Source organism: Protobothrops mucrosquamatus, unplaced genomic scaffold, assembly GCF_001527695.2.
Source record: "Protobothrops mucrosquamatus isolate PMUCROS unplaced genomic scaffold, P.Mucros_1.0 scaffold2585, whole genome shotgun sequence".
Classification (NCBI taxonomy): Eukaryota; Metazoa; Chordata; class Lepidosauria; order Squamata; family Viperidae; genus Protobothrops; species Protobothrops mucrosquamatus.
In genome coordinates, this window is record NW_015388641.1 from 80,508 (window position 1) to 88,373 (window position 7,866).

The following is a 7,866-nucleotide window of genomic DNA, read 5'->3' on the forward strand; positions in this document are numbered from 1 at the left end:
CTATCCCAAGCAGGGCTGGGAGGGGGGTATAAAAAGACCTCCTGCCCATGTGCTCACTCTCTTTCCTCTCCTCTGCTGCTTCTTGCAAGACCATCTGTCTTCTGCAATAAACTGTAACCTTCTTCCCAAAGCAGTTGCCATGTTTGCTTATTTATTCCCGGCTTGGATGAACCAGGATGAAGACTTACTTCTAACACCAGAAAACACCTCAGCAATGGTTTGGACACAATCATGAGTAATATTTTGTTCCAATTGGGGAAGAAAGGTGGATCGATTGAAACTGCCACTCCATTTTAAATGCACATGTGGATTGTTGAGAAGGGTGATCTGATACCTTTCAAGGCAACCGGCTGTAAGTCAATGACCCCCCCCCCCTTGACTCAAGTAATTCCTGGATGGACTCAAGTAATTCCTGGATGGAATTACTACAATGGTGGCGCCAAAGAATAATTGCTCAGCAGCTCCTAATAAAAGGATGACAGCCGTAGTGGCTAAAGGCATGCCAGCTATCCTTGAGTAACAGGGTTGAGTTGTTTGAAGAAACATGCCACCAGGTGTTCCCAGCATCCAAAAGTCTGGGTTAGAACACTGGCAGCCACCCTTTTGCTCTCCACAACAAACAGTGAAAAAGGTTTTGTGACATCAGGAATTCCAAACTACAAACTAACAATGTCAACTTCATATAAAGAAAACTTGTATAAAATGTTTTATAGATGGCACCTGCCACCAGCAAGATTAGCAAAAATGTTTAAAAATATGTCAGATAGATGTTGGAAATGTAAACATAATATAGGCACATACTACCACATTTGGTGGACATGTGGCAAGGCTAAGGCTTATTGGAGAAAGATACATACGTGGTTATTTATACTATTGGCGTGAATCAAGGAGGACTGTCTGGGTTATAGTCTAGTATTAAGATAGAAACACATATAATTTTAGGTTAGTAAATAGAGAATTAAATTAGATATTGTATAGAAAAATATATATGTATATATAGAGATAAAGAATTATATGTAAGAAGAGGAACAAATTATTAGAAATACTTACACTGGAATGTTACGTTATGTCCACTTTTTTTTTTAACTGTATTATAAATAAAAAACTTTTTTAAAAAAAAAAAAATATTAGGTGAACAAGTTGATTTTAAACCTGAACTTTTTTTACTAAGTATGCCTGAAAAGATTAATAAGCAGAGTCTATATTTAATCTTACACATTACCACAGCAGCGAGAATAATTTTCGCACAATACTGGAAGAATGAAGGACTGCCATCAGAAGAAGAAATAATCAGGAAAATATTGGAATGTGCAGAGATGGACAGACTAACTATGAGACTGAAAGTTAAAGAAGACACAGACTACTATCAAATTTGGGATTTATTTTATTGTTGGTTAGAGGAAAGAATGAAGGATTAGGAATTGAATATGTATTAGCATAGCTAATCCCAGACAACTTGTTGATTGGAAAAATTAACATATATTTATGAAAAAAAACCCCAATAAAATCTTTATTAAAAAAAAGGAATTCCAAGAGCAGGGAGGTTTTAATATCATCAAACACCATCTGGCAGTCTTTTGTCCACTCAAAAGAGTCCTTATCGGAGCCTTTTGTAGCTTGATACAAGGGCTTTGCCATTAACGAGAAACTGGGTATCCAAATGCGGCAAAAACTTGCCATCCCTAAGAAGCCTCGTAGTTGGCGTTAAGTTGCAGTGATTTGTGTTATAAGAGCTGACAACTTCCCTAATGAGACCATAGGTGAGGAAGTTATTAATTATAGGTTCCAACCCTTGCAAAGCCTCCAGACCGATAGGATACTAGTGTATAGAATTGGCTGTGCATCAGAATGTAAGTGTCAAAACCCCTTTTTCCCTTTTACCCCTTTCCTTTTTCTCACTTTCGGGTTCTGCCATTCTATCGGGGGGGGAGGGGGACCTATGGATGTCTTGCCATGTATTTCCTTTGTTTTGTTCTTTCCTCTTTGAAGTATCTCTCGCTTGGGGTGAGAATGGAATGTACCTCCAGCCACCTGCCATCTCCAGGCGGAGAGAAGCCAGAGAAACCTAACAACCTTGAGAGTGGCGCCTTATCGGTTATTTCCCACAACTATTTGACACCTATGGATTGGCTCTGTTTGAACTGGCCCGATGGACAGTTGGGGTGGGGTTTGGACTGTTTCTTTGAATCTACTGTTTTGCATGGGAAACCCTCAGATCCTGCCTTATTTTCCTGCTGTTAACATCTCCAAATAAAAGTTCCTGTTGAAATGATGCAAGTTTCAAGAGTTCTGCTTTCATAGGAGGTTTAATTGAGGCAGGTCCTTACAGTAATGGAATCTATACTAGGGATGCATTAATAGTTGGTCCAGGGATTCCAGAGTACCACAAATTGTTCTAGTAAGCCAGAGCATTGGTGGACAATATGGCCTGGTGAGATTTGTAGCACTATTAAGTGCCAGGCTTGTTCTGGGGAAACTGTGTGTTTCACTCAATCCCCCCAGAAAGAGATGGTGGCTTGCAATTTAGTGAGCAAATCTCATCCCAAGAGCGGCATTGGACAATCAGTAAGATATAGAAATTGATGGGTAAAGCGGGAATCATCAATGGAACATTCAAGGGGGTCAGGAATAGCGGCTGACAATGATTTACCACCAGCCTCTATGACCTCCAAGGTTTCTGAGGGATGTCCCAAAGTTCGATTGAGTACTGAGCATGATAGCAATTGCAATAGTACAATATGCTGACTCTGTAAATGCTTAGAGAGGGCTGTAAAGCATTGTGAAGCAGTATATAAGTCTTATACCGCTTCACATTGCTTTACAGCCCTCTCTAAGCAGTTTACAGAGTCAGCATATTGCCCCCAACAATCTGGGTCCTCATTTTACCGACCTTGGAAGGATGGAATGCTGAGTCAACCTTGAGCCAATGAGAGTCAAACTGCTGAATAGCCAGCAGCCAGCAATCAGCAGAAGTAGCTGCAGTATTGCATTCTAACCACTGCGTCACCTCAGCTCCTGTGTCAATCAAAAAGGGCACAGGTCTCCCTCTGACTTGGAGTTTACTAGGGGTGCAGAGGGAGATGGGCTGGAGAGGGCTGGGAGACAAAGACCCACAGACCCCCTCCAAGTACTTAGCACAAGGGGGTAGGGCAGAATGATCAATGGGTATGTCATGGTTCTGAAAGAAGAAGCTTTTCAAAGAACTTTGAGGCTTTGTTTACCTTAAAGAATCCTTTTATTGCTACATAGCTTCGGCACGTACATAATGAAGCCAAAAACTGAATCCTCCCACCCCCAATCACCTGTAACAAAACATAACTCACTCCTTCATTTAACAGTCATCAATCACGTTCTCCAATTAGTTTGAAGTGTGCACTTTCCCTCCTGTCTCTCCTCTGGTTACACCTGACCTTGGAAATACTGTACTGAAATATTGTTATGGCTAACTATCCCCCGAGTACATACTTCCCCCCCCTCTCTTCTAACATTGTCTGACTTTAACTCTAGAAGTGATACACAGGCTAAATAAAACATATCTGCTTCTTCATATATTGTCAAGCAAGAACATCCGATGTTAGTAGCCTTGACAGGGTATGTAGCAAATTGGGGATGCAGAGGGCATTCTCTGCTCCAGTGGCCAAACTTCTTACATATGCGGCACTGATCCAGTTTCAGCACAAAAAGTTGCAGCTGATGACCATAGGTGACCTAAAACTGGGAATCATGTCCTTTAGTCGTAATTCTAGGATTATCTGTGTAAATACATCTACATACACACAGAGAGAGAGAGAAATATAAAGTGTACACACACCTATGAATGTATGTAGAATATCCATGTGTATTTCTGTCAGAAAAATGTTCCAGAAGTGGATACGGTCAAACTTTTTTGTTTAGTTTTAGTGATGTGATGGGCTTTTAAAGATGAAATGGTGTCCAAAGCCTCAGCAAAATCGGAAGGACCATTTTTGCCCATCTAAGTCTTCGGATCCAAATAAGAAAAGGGCAGAAAACAGTGTCCACAACCAGTCTGGTGACCTCACAGTTCAGATAGTCCTCCCTGACCACCATTGGGATCAGCAATTCCATTACTAAATGGTGTGGTCATTAACCATGACATCACATGAGAGAGCCAACATGCACCATCACTTCTAGCTGTGGTCCTTAAGTGAATCATCATGGGTTTTTAAGTGCAACTTAACACAACTGTGACTTGGAACTTCCTGCTAGTTTCCCCATCAATTTTGTTTCTTGAAAGCCAGCTGTGAAGGTCCCATGATTGTGGAAGAGCTCAACCACCGTAATTGCGAACTGTTGTAATTGCAATGGCCATAAATTTGAGAACCAGCTGTAAGGCTCCTTGCTCATTGTATCTTTAAAGGGTCAGTTGAAAAGTGGTAAGCGAGGACTCTCTCTACAACAGAACATTTCAAGCAGTCCTCAGTAGCCATTTTTAAAACAGTTGAACCTGATTAACACAGAGATGAGGCACCACTAGAAAAACCTGTTTGCTGGCTACACATGGGGAAAAAAACCCTCACAAGACAGCAGTGGCATATTGTTGCCTCCAAAAAACCACAAGGGGTCAAAGCTAACCTGAAGCAGGCTATTTAAATCTCTCAACCACCAGAAAATTGCAGGCACTGCTTTTGAAGCATACAGCACCAGTGGAATAGAATTTATTTTATTTATAAAATAAGCAGTAGCCGACACCTTTCAGTCTAGATGTTTCTATGCTTCTAAGCCATGGAGGAAATCAAACAGCCAGAAGAGGAAGTTCCGCTGTCCTTCTCTCCTCTATATTCCCACTAGCAATCCCATAGTGTGTTCCATTATTTCAACACTCTCTGTTCAATCACAAATGCTAGTATTGACAGCTTTCTAGGCAGGGATGGTGCCTATCTATAGCACGCCATCTAGCGACAGGAAATGAAAAAACACGCTTGTCCCATCTCTACCCTAAGGCAGGAGTCTCCAAACTTTGTGGCTTGGTGGCCCAACTCAGGTGGGAGAGAGGATGAGCTAGCCCTAACCTGTGGTTTGAGGTCTCCTAGGGATGCATTGATCACCACTGTTGCTGATGAAGAAGCTTCATTTGCACGATATTAGAACTAAACTAAGGAAAAGCATGCGGGGCTGGTGCTGAAACAGGCAGCAACCAAGTATACCTACCCTGGAGATTAGTGAACATTGCTCCAGCCAATTATTCATCTTGGGGGTGCTGGATAGCTCCTTAAAACCTACTTTTGATAGGAGCCCTGGCTGGCGCTTGGGATACACAGATGGTCGCAGTGGCTTGGAAACGTCAGCCATTAGTAAGATGCTGTGCTATAAAAGTTAATGAAGGTCTTCTTTGTGTTCATAGCCCCTCAGTGATTACCAGCTTCATCCTATCAATAGAATAATCAAACATGGAGCAATGCATGGAAGAATCCATGCACATTATTGCGTAGCCTGATCTTGCTAGAGGGAAGACTTGTTCTGAGCAGCCTTCCCAATCTCCAGAGGAGTTAGACTTCAGCCTTATTATTCCCAAAGAGTTTAGGGAAAATACTTGGAGGACCCTAGTTTGCAGAAAGCTGAGGTATAGATTCCTGCACTTTCTTACGGGTGACTAACTGGAGATCAAAACTTCTCTACATCCCAAATCTTTAAGACTGATTTCCTGTGGCTCTCAAAGATTTAGGACCCGGGAGGATCAGTGGGTCAGAGGCTCAAAGGGAGCCAGCTTCATTCGTGCTGGCCAGACATGCTTCCAGCACACCCATGCTAAATGCCCTGTGCTTCTGTAGCTTTGCATACATACACAGAAGAATCCTTTAGGTCAAAAGGAGAAAGTCACATACCCAGCAGGGCTAGAAAAGGGGGGCTTAGGAAGAGGAGATGACAGAGAACTTGGAGGTCTTCTAGTCCAACACACTGCTCAAGCAGGAAACCCTATACCAGGGGTGTCAAACTGCCGGCCCATGGGCCGGAGGCATCATTGCAAAACTGTGCCCACCCCATTGCCGGCAATGGCAAAAAAGTCGCGATACATCGTGACACGTCACGTGACATTGCAAATTTGACACCCCTGCCCTATACCATTTCAAACAAATGGTTGTCCCATCTTTTCTTAAAAACTTCTAGTGTTGGAGCACCCCCTGGAGCACCAACATCTGGAGGCAAGGCATTCCACTGATTGTCAGGAAATTTCTCCTTAGTTCTAGGTTGCTTCTCTTCTTGATTAGTTTCCATCCATTACATCCATTGTTCCCCCCTCTATCCACTCATCTAGATCATTTATGAAGATGTTGAAGAGTCCTGGGCCCAAGACCGAACCTTGAGGTATCCCACTGCATGCTTCTCTCCATGTAGTTGCAATTCCATTGAGGATTACCCACTGAGGTAACAAATCCATGCTGGCTTCAGTTATAGCTGCCCATCATTTCTGTTTCTCCAGAAGCATTAGTGGAAACAGAAACAGAAGTTTGCTTTAATAAAATAACTTGTGTAATTGTCAATCTTTTAAAAGAAGGAATCAAATCAGGGGGCAGAGAAACCAGAAGAACCAAAAGGGTGTCACAGGAAACTTCAAATACCCAAAGTGCCACACTCAGAACCAGCTTTCAGACTGATCAACCACGTTCTTCTTATATTAAAGGAATTCATCCCCCGTTTTTTAAAAACATTTGTAGCTATTCTGTCAACGCTACAAATGAGGATGGCTGCAGCCATTTTTCTTCTCATTCTAGGTTGCCACATGAACCGGAGGGAGGGAGGGTTGCCCAGGTGCTTCATTACTCAAAGTAATCATTGTCCCATGGGAACCAAGGTCATTGGCTGCTCCCAGGACTGGGGACTGGGCACTGCATAAAAAGCCTGCAGAAAAGATGTATTGGGGAACATAGTTGCTGGAGAGGAGCTTTTATTGCTGCCATCCCAGGGTTCTTCATCTGCGGATAGTAAGAAAGGAAAGGGGTTGATGGAATGGGATGACTCTGGAGAGTGGAAGTTCCAGTCCACACTCCACAGCCCCTCACTTGAACAACTGAAGTTTGACAGGTTGGAGGTAAAGGATATGATCCCCGTGGCCCAGGAGCTGGGTGCCATGGGGGGGAATGCCAAGAATTATTCTTCTACCCCCTTGCCAGAGCACTGGGGAGCCCGTGCTACTTCGTCCATCCCCCAGCCAGCTGTGATGTCGAGCCTGGTATCCCACCCAAGCCCACAGCTGTGGCCCCAGGCTGCCAGCTCAAGAGCCCAGCCAAGGGAAGTCTGAAGAGTGCTTTGCCCATGTCTCCAGGACCTGCAAGCCACCCAAGCCCAGCAGCAGGTGCAGGCAGCTCCACTGAGGTTCAAGCCACCTTCCATCAAGCCCACTTTGGATGGGGACCATGAGAAGCTAATCTTCCTAAATCAGGTGTGGGCTCATTTAGATCGTTACGCGTATGCCTATCTGGATGGGGCTATGATGGTGAGTGCTGTGGTGGCAAATTTAGAGGGGGAAGCAGCCAACTGGGTGACCAACCTCCATGATGAAGGGGGTCCTGAATTGCACAATATTAACCTATTCATGGAGCAGCTGAGAGGTCATTTTGAAGATGAATCCTGGGCCCTGCTGGCTGAGGAGGAGATCCACCGTCTGAAGCAAAGAGGCCGCTCCACTGAGGAGTACGTTCGTGAATTTATTATTTATTTATTTATTTATTATTTATATTTATATCCCGCCCTTCTCCTTGCGGACTCAGGGCGGCTAACAACCAGATAAAAATGCAACTCCCAAAACTACAGATTTAAAAACATAATTAAAAACAAATATTAATAATTGGTCTAATAGTTTAAAATTACTTTAAAACCCCCATTAAAAATTTTCCCCTAGGCCAGTCC